At 41.5% G+C, this 16066-nt stretch overlaps 1 protein-coding gene across 1 annotated transcript in view; it reads right to left on the bottom strand.

Annotated features, from left to right (window-relative positions):
- Window positions 1-9214, bottom strand: part of LOC126210035 (activating transcription factor 3) — a 547777-nt gene extending 538563 nt beyond the window's left edge. Inside the window, exon 1 of the mRNA XM_049939137.1 lies at window positions 8498-9214. The gene's annotated coding sequence lies outside the window, so the exon portion shown is untranslated. The remainder of the gene's footprint in view (window positions 1-8497) is intronic.
- Between the last annotated feature and the right edge of the window lie 6852 nt (window positions 9215-16066).

Below are 16066 nucleotides of genomic sequence, written 5' to 3' on the forward strand. Positions count from 1 at the left end.
TAAATTTAAAAAGAATTACGTAGAGACGGAGAGATTAGCACATGATAGGAAAAGACGAAGGACGTCACCAAACACTTAAAAGAAATATTTTTCCTACACGATGCTCCACTGCAAGTAGTTTTAGACTGTTTCTCTATCGATGGCACACTGCTTTGTCTATTACCACTGGCGAGTCCTAGAAACAATTCATGCCGTGAATTACTTATGAAGGTAATCCACAGCTATGGATTCCCTTCCGCCTACATCTTTGTGCAGAACGCAGCATGTGAGTTTCACGAGGGAGACAACAACGATTTCACTGACAAGCGTGTTCCACCTAGTTCAGAGACTTCTTCCAGAGCAAGACATGTATGTAAACGGTACTTTATTAATTCGGACAGGTTTCTGTGCCAAATTATACCGATTTTTTCTCCAGTTGACGCAGTAGCACAAATTTTTCTGTAGTAAGCTATTTCTTGTGCGTCGCTTTCCAAATTGCATCTAAGAGCGAGTCCTGAGCCATACTATTACCAGATGCATGCGATATAATTTTTATTACACATTGAACTAACGCCTAATAGCCATATTCCCGACACTAAAATCCAGCTACAAGAAATTTTTTACCTCACTGAGATACATCTGATAACCAACATGTGAGGGAGAACAATTTGTAATCTGACTGTACTTGTTTTTTTAAAATCTGTTGTAATTACGACTCTGTAATGACGAGTGAAGCACTTATTGCAACAAAGTGGATAATTTGGCATTACTCAAAAACCATTTAAAGGGCACTTAATCGCCTTAAGTTACTAAATACAAACACATTTCCGTTCCTGAAAATTATGCAAAAAGTACGAAACGTTTATTGAGACTGAAGAAACCTTGCTATATACTATGTTCTCATAGGTTAGTAAAAAGGTACTGATTTAACAAATGTAGGTGCTCCTTCAACGCATTGCATGTTATAACTGCAGCATCACAATAAGTCTATTCTCTGATGAAATTTGTCATAAATAATCCATCGTAATATGTAACATCCACAAAAATACTGACATTTAATAACTCGTTACCTCCGTCGGAGGTTCGAGTCCTTCCTCGGGGATGTGTGTGTGTGTGTTAGCGTATGTTAGTTTAAGTTAGATTAAGTAGTGTGTAAGCCTAGAGACCGATGACCTCAGCAGTTTGATCACATAGGAACTTACCGCAAATTAAAAACAAATAATTTTTTTTATTTCACTTGCAACACAAATAGTGAGAAAGACTAACACGTTCATTTTTATTAAATATAAGTCACAGTTTTATTTGGTATTGCGTAAATGACAACGAAGCAGCCATAGACACTGCAGCCAGAAAACATTCGCCTCGTGAAAATCGTCCGTGGAACTATCTAACTAATTTTGTGGTAGGGAAATGCCTTTCTCATATGTGGCAATGTCGTTGTCGGTGTCAGTTCTTGTGTGTTGGTTTCCTAACGCCACATGGGAACGATCCAGGATTGCTAGTAATAAAATTACTATATGCTTTTTCTGCAATGGTAATTCACTCTCCCTCGGTAACCTCGCAGACTGCTATTACAAAGCAGTACTGTTTTCTATGCGTCACTTACCCGAAGTAAAGCCCAAGGAAGGCCGCTTAAGGGAATACAATGGCAGTGTTAACCATTCAGATTATGAAATGAAGTACTTCTGAGCAATGAGGGAATACCCACCAATTCTTATATGTTGCGGCGACATCAAGATGCATCACCAAATGACCGTAATACACCGAAACCTGTTATGATTGTGTCATAAAAAACGATTGTGATAAAAGTAAACAATACTCCGCCATTAAGTGTTACGTGGTTGATGGGACACCTATGCGCCATTAACGTAATACACTTCGTGAGTCTACCTCTCACATCTATCTAATGTAGCGAAATGATTTCGAAACCTGGAGAAAAAATCTATGGACCATGGATTGAGTATATATACAGTATAACCTCGTTAGCACGAACTCGGGCGGTTAACGCGAAAAAGATATTGGCCCCACCAGGAATACATTATTTCTTATGGTATGTTTTATCGGTTAACACGAATTTCGGTTAAGGCGAATTACGAACTCTTTTTCAGTTCCTAGAGTAATTAAATTTCACTGTAACACAAACTTCCGACCTTAGATTATTCCAAAGCGTAATTTTTTTTCCGAAATGAATGTAGGAAATGTATTTAGAAAGCTAATTATACTTATTGGTGACTCGTTTTTAACGTATTGTAGGTCGGTAGCCGCGATTATCACCTGAGTCAGCTTATGCTGTAATGTGTGCAGCAGCATTTAGGAGCGTACTCAGTGCCGGATTTGACAGGTGTTCTGTTAGTGGTAGCCGTATCGAGTTGGAATATTGAATATAAACTACAGTTACAACCTGTACCATAGCACGCGAAAATGGCAAAGAGGAAACAGACAGCTCTAAATGTACAGTTAAAGCTTAAGATTCTAGATGAAGTGGACCGTGGTACCAAGAAAACAGCAATTGCAGAGCAGTTTGGTATACCTAAATCTACTTTATCTACGATTATTAAGAATGGAGAAAAAAATTTTAATGCTGCGGCATCAGGTTCTGGAAACAAATCTAAACGACTTCGTACCGCCAAGTATGAAGACATCGAGACATTACTGCTAGAATGGTTCAGTCATATGCGTGCATCTAACATACCTTTAACTGGCCCTGTGATTCAGTCAAAAGCAAATGATATTGCTAAAGATACGGGCATCGAAGACTTCCGTTGTTCTGCTGGTTGGTTGTATCGGTTCCAAAAGAAACATTCAATTTCATCTGTACAGATTTGTGGTGAACCAAATAAAGTTGATGAAGAAAGTGCGAACAGCTGGTTGCATGAATTCAACCGAGTGAAGGAAAAGTATGCCTCGTGTCATGTGTTGAACATGGATGAAACGATTTTTCTACAATCTTTTTCCAAATCACACCCTGGGGATGAAAGATGATAAGTGTCACGGTGGAGCACGAAGCAAACAACGTGTGATTGTTGTACTGTGCTGTAATGCTGACGGCAGTGAGAGGTTTCGTCCCTGGGTTATCGGTAAATCCGAGAAACCACGTTGTTTTAAAAACATAAATATGGACACTTTACCTTGCACCTACTCTTACCACAAGAAAGCTCGGATCGATGGCACATCATTTCGTAAGTGGCTTCTTCGTTTTAACAGTCGAATGGTTGCTCAAAATAGACATGTTGTTCTTACATTGGACAGATGTACTGCCCATAACGTTCATGATCTGAACCTGTCCAACATAAAGGTTCAGTTTTTTCCACCCAACGCCTCAAGCCGCCTTCAGCCTTCGGACCAAGGCATAATCTCACTCATAAAGAGACCTTATCGAAAGCGACTTGTAAGAGCTGCAATTTGTGCTGCTGCAAACAATGGTGCAACTCCAAATTGGAATCTGCTTGACGCAAAAAAATCCATCGCAGCAGCCTGGAACTGTGTATCGCCACACGATATAGGGAAGTGCTTTAACAGAGCCTGGAGACGTAGACGTCCACGGGTTAGAAGGTGCCACTTCACCTGATGAATGGACAGTTGTGCAGGACGTTGCGAACCCTGGGATTAGTTTCGAAGAATTCATTAGTGTAGACGACGATGTTGCCGTATGTGCTTCTGTGGAATCGGATGTGCCAAAAGCTGAGAACGAGCTGCAAGAAAGGCCATCAGAAGAAAGTGAAGAGGAAGAGAACACAGATACCATTCCACCTACCCGTCAGGAGATGTTTACAGCCTTGGACTGTTTATAACGGGTCGCTTCAACATCCGACGTCACTGCTGGCTTTACGGACGCTATCATTACAATTGGTTGTGAAATTACAAAATATTATCGTTCCCATTAACGTCAGCGAACCGTGACTGAAGTTTTTCCAAGCAAGTAACGTATATAATTTGTGAGTACTTGCAATTACCATCTCCTCCATTCGAAGAATGTCTGAAGTAACTAATTCTGTTTTCTCATACATCATAGGCACTGTTTTTAAACAGTACTATACACTCAGCAATTCTGCCGGTTTGTACATAATTTGTGCGTTAGGCGGACGTATATGCCCCAAAAACTTCATAGAATGTAGAAAACATTTCTGTGTGACATCTCAAAGCCATTGTCAAATGTTATGTAGAAGACTTGTGTGGGATATTTCATGTTCTTCATTGCCAGAAGAATAAATGCCTTTTGGTACTGATTTGTTAAACTTTTTCCATAATTGCCATCCTGATAAAGTCATTCTAAAATTAAAAATTTGACTCTGAAAATCCTAGGTTCACATGAAACCATGGGCTACTTCCTCAATTTTCAAAATCATTCAGCTTAAAAAAATTTTGGTAGTGAAAGAGTATAGTAAGTTAAAACAAATAACTGATACGTTTCCTCTCCTAACTGAAGAACCCCCCCTCCCCCCCCCCCCCCAAAAAAAATAATTTCCTGCATTTTGTAGACGTCTCTTCTAAATCTAGTATTTGGTTTGTGTGTAAACCGAAGGTAATGTATCAGTTTTTAATTTGTTTCTGTCCTGTCTAAAATCCACTGCGATGCCGTTTAACAGAAAATCTCCTTCAATTTCTTTAGGCCAGTTGTTCACGAGATTCGTTGACAGCGAATGTTACTTTGTACCTACATGTATGATTGAAGATTTGTTGCAGTGCAATAATGTTTTCGTTTCACATCCTCGGTTCGTGACTGTTTTGTTATATCTGTTCGAAGTGATATTATTGTGCATAAGGGCAGTCGTTATGGAGAGGCGAAGAGATTTGCCCGGCGTAGATTAGCTTCAATTGTTTCATGATTTCAGACTTCAGATTAAAGAGTACAACAACAAAATATCAGCATTATTGTTATTATAATTGTTACTCTTCTGTTTCATATTTAATGTTGCGACATGTTCTGCGATCGTATAATAAGGTACAGAATAAGATAATATAAGACTTCAAAATCGGTGCCTGCTAAGAATATTTAGTAAATGGGAAACATCAATTTAGCGTCACATGTGTGTCGGTTGGAAACTGCGCTGTTAGCAAAAACTACCACGTTTCTGCAATTTGAAGGCAGATTCAATAAATCCAAAAATCTGAAGGAAAGTTATTATGCGAACTGCATAGATGGTCTCGATCATGTGCAGAAACGGGAACTCGATAGCGTTTTTTTTTTTTTCAGGATTCTTACAGATGTTTCTTGAATAAATACGGAATAATTTGCAATTTCATATGAAGTGAACGTAAGACACAATGCCCAAAACAAAAGGTTGCAATATTTCGGAAGACACTGACGTAAGTAACCGAAAATCCTTTCGTTAAGGCCACATTGCGCACGCCGAAAGGAGAAAATCTCAAATTCTTGGGTGCGGTTTCCGCAAGGTCGATTCAATTAGGTGCGGCATCCAGAGCATTCTCGCACGTCCTGTTCGTTGCTGCTGAATGCAGAAGTACGCCTCTGTTCTGTTTAAACGGTTGTTTGCATTACAAACGAACAAAAAATATGTAGAAAATGTTGCGTGCTTAGAGCGAACTGTAATGGCGCATCTACGCAGTTGCGTAGCAGGTGGGGGATATTTTCTGTTGACCCTTTGTAATAGAGGTCGTAGCTCGCACACTTGCAGCACTATTCTCAGTTCCACCGATGTACCGTGAACTCACTATGAATACGCAATCAGCTGGGATAGTTACCAATTTACAGAGTACAACGTTGCACGGAAAACGCGATTCAACCAATCCAACAAATCAAAATACGACACCAAGGTGCTCCATCGCAGAACATAAAAAACAAACAGTACAATAAAAACTTAAGGGGTAGGCACAAGTACGGAACGGAAAATTTGGATTAAAAATGCATAAAGTTTGTCTTAGCGACACCTGAAACTACACAGCCGTAGACTTATGTAGCAATGCTTTACTTTTTATTTCTACTATTGTTTGACAATCCCTTTACTGACACTTTCATTACAATCATCGAATGCCCTGCCAAGAAATAAAAGCTTAATTGAAGAAATAAAAGAAAAGTATTTGATTAAAATCCACGGTGAAAGACGACTCTGCCATCCCAATACAGGATCTCTTTGGAACGAACAGTTTAATGACTACTGAATATGGACTGAGAGTAAACCAATTAAAGACAGAATTAATGAAGAGGAGAAGACGTAAAATATAAACTTAACATCAAAATAGGGGAGCAAGTAATAAATGTAGTACAGGAATATTGCTGGATTAGAAGCGAAATAACACAAGACGGACAGAGCAAAGAAAGTATAACAAGCAAACTAGTAAAGGCAAAGGAAGCATACCTTGTCAAAGAAGTCTAGTACTACCGCTTTTAAAGAAAGCGTCTAAGTGATGCTACATCTGTACTTCACGAAATTTCACTACTACGCTGTGACCAGATGAAAAGCACTCCGAGTAATAATACAATACTGTTCAATAAGAAAATATCCTGTACAATCGGAAAGGCGCTGTTGAACAAAGTAAGCAACCCGGAACGGCGATAATGTTGTATCCTGTTTTGTGTCCATACGTGGTCATTCCTGCACCATCTGACGTTTACAGATAGAAAATTGCTTAATCTTTTCACTGATGTAGGTGACATTTCTTAGACGGTGATAAGCTGACGCAAATGTACCGCAAAAAAACAGTGACTGTGGTTCTTAAAAGTGGAGTTTCAACTTCTAAACGTGTCAGACATCCAACAGGCAATAAGGAGGTAGCGAGTTGGGACGGCATGTCGCTAGTAAATGGTTCAGCCTTCGTATCATGTACGGGAAATCAGATGTAAGCGCTAGGAGGCAATCTGGCGGCATGAGTGCATATCGATCAGGCCGTGTTGACAAACATTCAGCGCCTTCTGAAGCCATATCGTACCATAACCCTAGAGTACCAAAAATTTACGATTGTTGCTGGTACCAACTCGTGGTATCCGCCAATGTGGTATTGTGAATATGTGGTGCAAAACAAGAATTTTTTTTTACTTATTTTGTATGTAACATACCACTGGAGACCTTATCATCGTAATTAACTAGTGTTTAAACTGTAAATTATGACTTTCTTTGAATAAAACAAGGTGTAGTAAAAATTACGATGATTTAGTAACAATGTAAAATTTTCCTTCGTTTAGTGTTCGAGGGTTAATATGCCCAGAATTGGACTTACTGACTTGATACGCCACGTGCTACAAATGTAACATCGTCTAACGTACACATGTAGCATTATTTTTGAAATGTCAAAGACGAATTTTCTTACAAAAGATAATAATGAAATTCTCGTTTTAGAAATTAGGAAATGCTGAAGTAGAATGCATAATAGATTTGACTCAGATAATTTTGACAAAAAGTAGACCTCAAAAAGATTAAAACATAATTTTATTAAAAAAAAACATCACTGGCCATGTAAAATATATCATGTGTACAGTAAAATTTGGAGAGAAAAATTATCCAGCTCGGAATGTATCCGTATATTGTCAAAATATTGACAACCTATTTAAGTTTACAATGTTCTTGAAATGTACAGGATGACATTGTAGTAAAAAATGAAAATCATGCCGTTCTGGCTGCATGACAGTTGGCTGCGTGTTAACATACACTACGTTAGTTCACATCTGCACTTGGGTGATTGAAAATTGCGAAGCGTATTTACGATAGACAAGTTTCGCTGTTGGTACTCAAGGCGCATCACTGTCCTGAAAGAAAAAAATTTGACATTACACTTGCAAACATCTGTTGGTCGTTATTTTTTTACATCCGCCTGATATGCCGGTTCGTATGACCGGTGAATTTGCATGAAAGTTTGCATTTGAGAAAAATATTGTGATGGTATACGTTGCTCAAATACGAACTAGTTATCAACGTAGGGGACTGACGACAGCGCCAATGCAACTACTGTAATGTCGAAGAAATATAAACCACAAATCCAAACTATTAGACAAATTAACAAGTCGTACATGCTCCTAATCCAACTTTTACAGACGTGCGGTTTTTTTTAAATTTAACCACATGTCATAGCTGTAATATATTCAGATCACTGACGATGATATTAAAAATGAAATACGTCTGAAAAATAGGCATCGCAACTTTCTGACGAGGACGTCACAATATCGTGACATATACCAAATTAAAATTAGAAATCCAAAACCAAAAATTATCAAGTAGAAAGCTTCGTTTGCTTGTGACACAGTGGCCGTTGTAATTAAAATTCAGAGGTTTAAAATACCGCTCGTCACTATTTTAATCAAATAATACGCTACCTACGGCTGTTTATCTGAGCTTTAATCATATTTTACTGGATCGGATTATTAACAAGGGGAACTTACGCTATAAATTTATCTGAATGTAGTTTCAATCACACCAATAATAACAGCAACAACAAAAAATCAAGAGAGTTGGACAGGAAAATGAGAGAAGTAGATGTATAATGAGAGAGTGAAATACAGAAAGAGTGTCTGACAAAGAGCGAGAGAACGGAAGAAAGGGAGACGAAAAACACTGTGTGTACTCACCTTTTATTTGTACGCAGCTGAGCACGAAACAGCGGTCGTCGCTATAGTCCGATTGTTGGCGCGATTGTCGAATTAGCCGGATACGGCCGTGGTCGGACTGGAACCGCAAGAAGTCCACACAACCAACCCAGTCCAGGCTGTCAGGAATGCAGAGGAGGAACGCGGTAAGGCTAGGGTACGGTGTCCCAGTGTCTCTCTCCGACCACCTGTTGTCTTCGCGTAGGCGCTGGCAGCAAGCGGTCGGTAATGGACAGCTAGCGACGGCAACAACGGGCGACGCCTCGGGACGTCAGGCGTCGCGCACGCTTAGGCACTGTGCCGGAAGGGTAGGGGGCTAGAGAGTGGGGGAGGGGTTACTGGGGTGGGAGAGGTAGCGGAAGTGCGTGCTACGGAGGGAGGCGGGCTGTTGTGGCACAACTGGGCGACCTCCCGAAAATGGCGGCGGTAGGCTAGGGTCGCCTGTCGATGCGTCGGCGTCGGTTGCGGAAGCAGCACTGGCAGCAACAATGGAACCCGGCGGCGCAGGGGCAGGCAGGCATCATTCCAGGCGCGGAGCGAGGGGGTGTTTGGCACCGCGGGTGCGGTGCGGGAACGGTGCGAAAACACGCTCACTCGTAAACAAACGCGGCCGACGGTAAACACACAGCAGCCTCGGCGCGACGCGCGATCCTCGCTTGTTTTTCCTCTCAGTCGGAGCGACGTGTACGGAGCGGCGGACTGGCGCGAACGGGGCACGCGCGCGCCCGAACCGGGTCTTATATACCGGCTAAAAATAGCCGCATAACGTCACTCCGAGCGCGCCCATTGGCCGCCCGGCGTGCAATGATGTAATCCGGAGACGGCGTGGTGGGGGTGGAGCGCGCTTGGAGGCCGTGGCGGCGTCGGCGGGCGGCTGTGTGTAGCCGGCAGGACTGTATCCGTGTCTAGGAAGGGCGAGGTGGGGGGGTGGGAGGAGGGACGAGGAGACAACACACTAACGCCCGGAGACTTGGCGCGCGAAGAACTGCTCTGTTGTACTGCTGCGCTGCGGCTGTATTCGCACCAGCGCCTCTGTGTACGTGTGTGTGTGTGTGTGTGTGTGTGTGTGTGTGTGCGAGCGCTCACGGTCGCACGCCTTTCATGAGCAAGCATACGTCAGGCTTGACTCCTCAACAAACCACAGGATGCGGAAGCTCCGTTTTACAAGGGAATTTTACGCACTAAGGCGCTTCGACTTTCTTCATAACATGCAAAGTGTGATTAAAAAGTAAGGAATTTCTTTTGTAATTTTGCCTGGATTTCCAACTTTCTTTTTATCTCGTTGGTACACGTATACCTGATGGACGTTTGCGTTTTCAGCTGCTTTGAACGGTTATTTTGATTGTTGGCAGTCGAAAAGATTACACGTGTTTTCGAGTGCTTGGAGGGTTTTTACTTTCGAAACAGCTCGGTCAAACAATTTGCATTAAATTTTGCTCGAAAAATAGAAGAAAGTGCTGCACCGTACGCCAGATGTTGACTGGAGTTTTGCTGAATCTACTATGGGTAAGACAAGAATTCATGAGTGGTTCCAAAGAGGGTCGAGAAGACGTTGAAGACGACGACCGCCGAGGGCACCCTAGCACCCCAGTTACTGACGAACGTGTGGCAGAACTAAAGAAAAATGATTCTGGAAAATAGCCGAATCACCATCAATGAGTTGAAATTTAAAAGAGCCTTGGACGACCTGAGCTCAAATGTGGTAGAACGGATACGTAACATTCCATCGGAATTTCTAAAGTCATTGGGGAGAAGTTGCGACCAAAGAACAATTCAAATACTTCTGTAGAATCTATCAGACTGGCGACGCAAAATCCGACTTTCTGGACAATATCATCCACACAATTCCGTACGTAGCTGGGGCGGGTAAGAGCGAAAACCATTGCACAGTCAGCTTAATAGCACATGCGTCCAAGTTGCTGACGAGAATAATATACAGAAGAATGGAAAAGAAAATTGGGGACCATCAGTTTGGCTTTAGGAAAGGTAAAGGCACCACAGAGGCAGTTCTCACGTTGCGTTTGATAGTGGAAGCAAGGCTGGAAAAGAAAAAACATGTTCATAGCATTCGTCTACCGAGAAAAAGCGTTCGACAATGTAATGTGAGCAAATTGTTCGATATTCTGAAAAAGACGGGAGTAAGCTATAGGAAAGGCGGCTAATGTACGATATGTACAAAAGTCAAGAGGGAACGATAAAACTGTAAGATCAAAAACGAAGTGCTTGAATAGAGAAGGGCGAAAGACAGGAATGTAGTCTTTTGTTCCTACTGTTCAATCTGTACATCGAAGAAGAAATGATGGTAATAAAAAGAAGGTTCAGAGGTGGCATTAACAATCAGGGTGAATGAATATCAATGACAAGCTTCGCTGATTACATTGCCATCCTCATTGAATGCGAAGAAGAATTACAGGATCAGTGGGAGGGGATGAAGTAATGAGTCAAGAATACGGATTGAGAGTAATCCGGAAAAAGACAAAAGTAATGAGACGTAGAACAAATGAGAACAGCGAGAAACTTAACATCAAACTTGGAGATCACTTAGTAGACAAAGTTAAGAGGGATGTAATCGATTTTGGTCCAAAAAATCGATTTTTCAAAAATATTATTTTCTTGATCTATACAGTTTAATCTATGTTGTGTGTGAATTTTATCGTGATAGCAGCTTTAGAGATTAAATTGTTAAACTGATTAACTCTGCCCTGGCGGTCACTCCCGCCTTTTCCGACATGTGGGAAACTGCTTGCTTCTGCGAAATTTTTGTGTGTGAAGACTATTTTCTTTCGATATCTCTGGCTGACATCTATATCTCTAGCTGACATCTATATCTTTGCCTGAAAACTTTCTTACATGTGATTTATTAACATATTAGTAGTTGGAAAGTTGAATTCGCAAACCTTTACGTGGAAGTCAAGATTTATGCATAATGGGTGGTGGAAAAACTGTGTTTAGGAAACGGAGGTTTCATGGAAATCGGTTTACTAACAAAAAATAGGAAGCAGCTCGAAATGAAGAACATAAGCTCTTAGCTTCAGCATCAAACTTGGGAGAGGAGAATTGTACAGGAGCGTGAATGATGTTGATATGGATTCCACTGGATTCAGACTTACTGACTTAGAGCTTCTCTGCCAGGCTATAAAGTTTTCATGTTCATGTGTTAGCTGTAACAATACGGAATGCATGATTGTTGTTGAAGAAAGAAGAGTGGGGATAGCTTGTGATTTTAAATTAATTTGTAATTCGTGTGGCTATGAATTTTCATTTTCCTCCTCTAAAATAATTGACACTGGTACCTATGAAATCAATTTTAGATTAGGAGATTCTCTGAGATGCCTTGGACAGGGCAGGGAAAGAGGCAATTTATTGTGTGGTTTTCTGAACATGCCTCCATCTTGTGCAAGGTTTGAAAAAATAAAGAAAGAAATGTCTGATGCTGTATGCAATACTTCCAAAGTTTCCATGAGGAAAGCAGTGGAGGAATTGGTGGAAATAAACCAAAAAGAAATAGATCCTGCGGTAGATATTCATGGCAGTGAATCTCCTACAAATGTTACTGACCTGTGTGTGTCTGTGGATGGGACCTGAATGAAAAGGGGTCACATATCTCTGTATAGACGTATTGGTATTGACTCAGGTAAAGTTTTAGATGTAGAAATTATGTCTAAATACTGCCACCAGCGTGCAACGAAGAAAATGTCCAACAATGAAGACAGTGAGAAACTGTGGCAAGAAAAACATGCAGTGGCCTACTCTAAAAATTATGGTGGCTCAAGTGGGGGCATAGAGGCTGCTGCCGTTGTGATCTGAGGCTCAGTATGGTGTTATATATACTAAATACCTTGGGGACTCCTCTTCGTTCAAAGCTGTAACAGATAAAAATCCGTACAATAAAACAATAGGAAATTTGGAACGCGTTGGCCACATCCAAAAGAGGCTTGGTGGTAGGCTTCGTCGCTTGCTGAAAGAGAAGAAAGGTGAAGTACTTGAGGATGGAAAACCACTAGGAGGAAAAGGTAGGCTACTCTGAAAGAAATTGATTCTCTTCAGTTATTTCATGGGAGAGCTATCAGGAAAACCATACATAATTTAGAGGCAATGAGGCGTGCTGTGTGGGCAATTTTTTTTCCACAAACTATCCACTGACCATACATAAATGCACAATATATGTCCGAAATACGATTGGTGTGAGTTTAGCAACAGAAGTGAGACGTATTCACATAAACGCTCATTACCAGAACCTGTTATGAATGCAATTAAGCCCACATTCAGGTTTCTTGCAAATCCTGATTCATTGAGGAAGTGGCTTCACGGAAAGACACAAAATGCAAATGAAAGCCTCAGTAATTTAACTTGGATTAGATGCTCAAAAAGGACATTCTGTGGACTTTAAGTACTCAAAATAGGCCTCTATAATGCAATAATGGAAATAATGACAGAAGTGCAGAAGAGAGTTGGTATATATCTTGGTCCGTTTAGACGAAAAGCAGGATAAAGAAAGCTAACAGATCAGTGTCTTACCTGCAAATACAGACCAGGCAGATTCGAAGAGGAGAGAAAAGAAACCTGGAGGATGAGGAGTATCAGCACGGAGGATTTTAAAACTGAGGTAAGCTTCTTACATGAAGAAGTATGTGAAGAAAATCTTTGAACTTCATTTTCTCTGTTTTATATTTTTTACGTTATTAAAAGCCTTTTCTCAAAAGGTATATGCGCTAACGCTATGAAATTTTCAGGAACTGTTCGCAACGTGTTGCTGTCTCCCTGGAACTAAAAACTACACGATCCTGCAATTACATTCTGATTTTTAGATGATTGTGTGTAGAAAAAAAGTTAATTTGGATGTACAAAATGATAAACTCTATTAATGATACAATTTGTACCATAAATTAATAACTGTAGTTCAGTGGTCTTATAACCTTCTCCTCCCCCCCCCCCCCCCCAAGAACCATACACCTTGCCGTTGGTGGGGAGGCTTGCGTGCCTCAGCGATACAGATAGTCGTACCGTACGTCCAACCACAACGGAGGGGTATCTGTTGAGAGGCCAGACAAACGTGTGGTTCCTGAAGAGGGGCAGCAGCCTTTTCAGTAGTTGCAGGGGCAGCAGTCTGGATGATTGACTGATCTGGTTGGTTGGTTCTGAGCACTATGGGACTCAACTGCTGAGGTCATAAGTCCCCTAGAACTTAGAACTACTTAAACCTAACTAACCTAAGGACAACACAAACATCCATGCCCGAGGCAGGATTCGAACCTGCGACCGTAGCGGTCGCGCCGACTGATCTGGCCTTGTGACAATAACCAAAATGGCCTTGCTGAGCTGGTACTGCGAACGGCTGAAAGCAAGGGGAAACTACAGCCGTAATTTTTCCCGAGGGCATGCAGCTTTACTGTATGGTTAAATCATGATGGCGTCCTCTTGGGTAAAATATTCCGGAGGTAAAATAGTCCCCCATTCGGATCTCCGCCGGCCGCGGTGGTCTCGCGGTTCTAGGCGCGCAGTCAGGAACCGTGCGACTGCTACGGTCGCAGGTTCGAATCCTGCCTCGGGCATGGATGTGTGTGATGTCCTTAGGTTAGTTAGGTTTAAGTAGTTCTAAGTTCTAGGGGACTGATGACCACAGCAGTTGAGTCCCATAGTGCTCAGAGCCATTTGAACCATTCGGATCTCCGGGCGGGGACTACTGAAGAGGACGTCGTTATCAGGAGAAAGAAAACTGGCGTTCTACGGATCGGAGCGTGGAATGTCAGATCCCTTAATCGAGCAGGTAGGTTAGAAAATTTAAAAAAGGAAATGGATGGGTTAAAGTTAGATATAGTGGGAATTAGTGAAGTTCGGTGGCAGGAGGAACAAGACTTTTGGTCAGGTGAATACAGGGTTATAAATACAAAATCAAATAGGGGTAATACTGGAGTAGGTTTAATAATGAATAAGAAAATAGCAGTACGGGTCAGCTACTTCAAACAGCATAGCGAACGCATTGTAGTGGCCAAGATAGACACGAAGCCCACGCCTACTACAGTAGTACAAGTTTATATGCCAACTAGCTCTGCAGATGACAAAGAAATGTATGATGAAATAAAAGAAATTATTGAGATAGTGAAGGGAGACGAAAATTTAATAGTCATGGGTGACTGGAATTCGGTAGTAGGAAAAGGGAGAAAAGGAAACGTAGTAGGTGAATATGGATTGGGGCTAAGAAATGAAAGAGGAAGCCGCCTGATAGAATTCTGGACAGAACACAACTTAATCATAACTAAAACTTGGTTCAAGACTCATAAAAGGAGGTTGTATACATGGAAGAAGCCTGGAGATACTGACAGGTTTCAGATAGATTACATAATGGTAAGACAGAGATTTAGGAACCAGGTCTTAAATTGTAAGACATTTCCAGGGGCAGATGTGGACTCTGATCACAACCTATTGGTTATGACCTGTAGATTAAAACTGAAGAAACTGCAAAAAGGTGGGAATTGAAGGAGATGGGACCTGGATAAACTGAAAGAACCAGAGGTTGTACAGAGTTTCAGGGAGAGCATAAGGGAACAATTGACAGGAATGGGGGAAAGAAACACAGTAGAAGAAGAATTGGTAGCTTTGAGGAATGAAGTAGTGAAGGCAGCAGAGGACCTAGTAGGTAAAAAGACGAGGGCTAGTAGAAATCCTTGGGTAACAGAAGAAACACTGAATTTAATTGATGAAAGGAGAAAATATAAAAATGCAGTAAATGAAGCAGGCAAAAAGGAATACAAACGTCTCAAAAACGAGATCGACAGGAAGTGCAAAATGGCTAAGCAGGGATGGCTAGAGGACAAATGTAAGGTTGTAGAGGCTTGTATCACTAGGGGTAAGATAGATACTGCCTACAGGAAAATTAAAGAGACCTTTGGAGAAAAGAGAACCACTTGTTTGAATATCAAGAGCTCAGATGGAAACCCAGCTCTCAGCAAAGAAGGGAAAGCAGAAAGGTGGAGGGAGTATATAGAGGGCCTATACAAGGGCAATGTACTTGAGGACAATATTATGGAAATGGAAGAGGATGTAGATGAAGATGAAATGGGAGATACGATACTGCGTGAAGAGTTTGAGAGAGCACTGAAAGACCTGAGTCGAAACAAGGCCACGGGAGTAGACAACATTCCATTAGAACTACTGACGGCCTTGGGAGAGCCAGTCCTGACAAAACTCTACCATCTGATGTATGAGACAGGCGAAATACCCTCAGAGCCAGTCCTGACAAAACTCTACCATCTGATGTATGAGACAGGCGAAATACCCTCAGACTTCAAGAAGAATATAATAATTCCAATCCCAAAGAAAGCAGGTGCTGACTGATTTGAAAATTACCGAACAATCAGCAAAAAATTATGGACGTAAGGAGCAAGTGCTATTCTGAGACGAACAGGCTGGGACCGGAGAAAAATCCATTGCGGGCTGCATCAAACCATTCAGAGGACTGAACACTCTCCTCCCCTCCCCCCCCCCTCCCCCCCACAAACATCCGAGATAGCAAGGGGAATCTAGCCCGGCACCTCCGCATAACAGCCGGAC

This window comes from Schistocerca nitens, chromosome 10, assembly GCF_023898315.1.
Source record: "Schistocerca nitens isolate TAMUIC-IGC-003100 chromosome 10, iqSchNite1.1, whole genome shotgun sequence".
In the NCBI taxonomy this organism is placed as follows: domain Eukaryota; kingdom Metazoa; phylum Arthropoda; class Insecta; order Orthoptera; family Acrididae; genus Schistocerca; species Schistocerca nitens.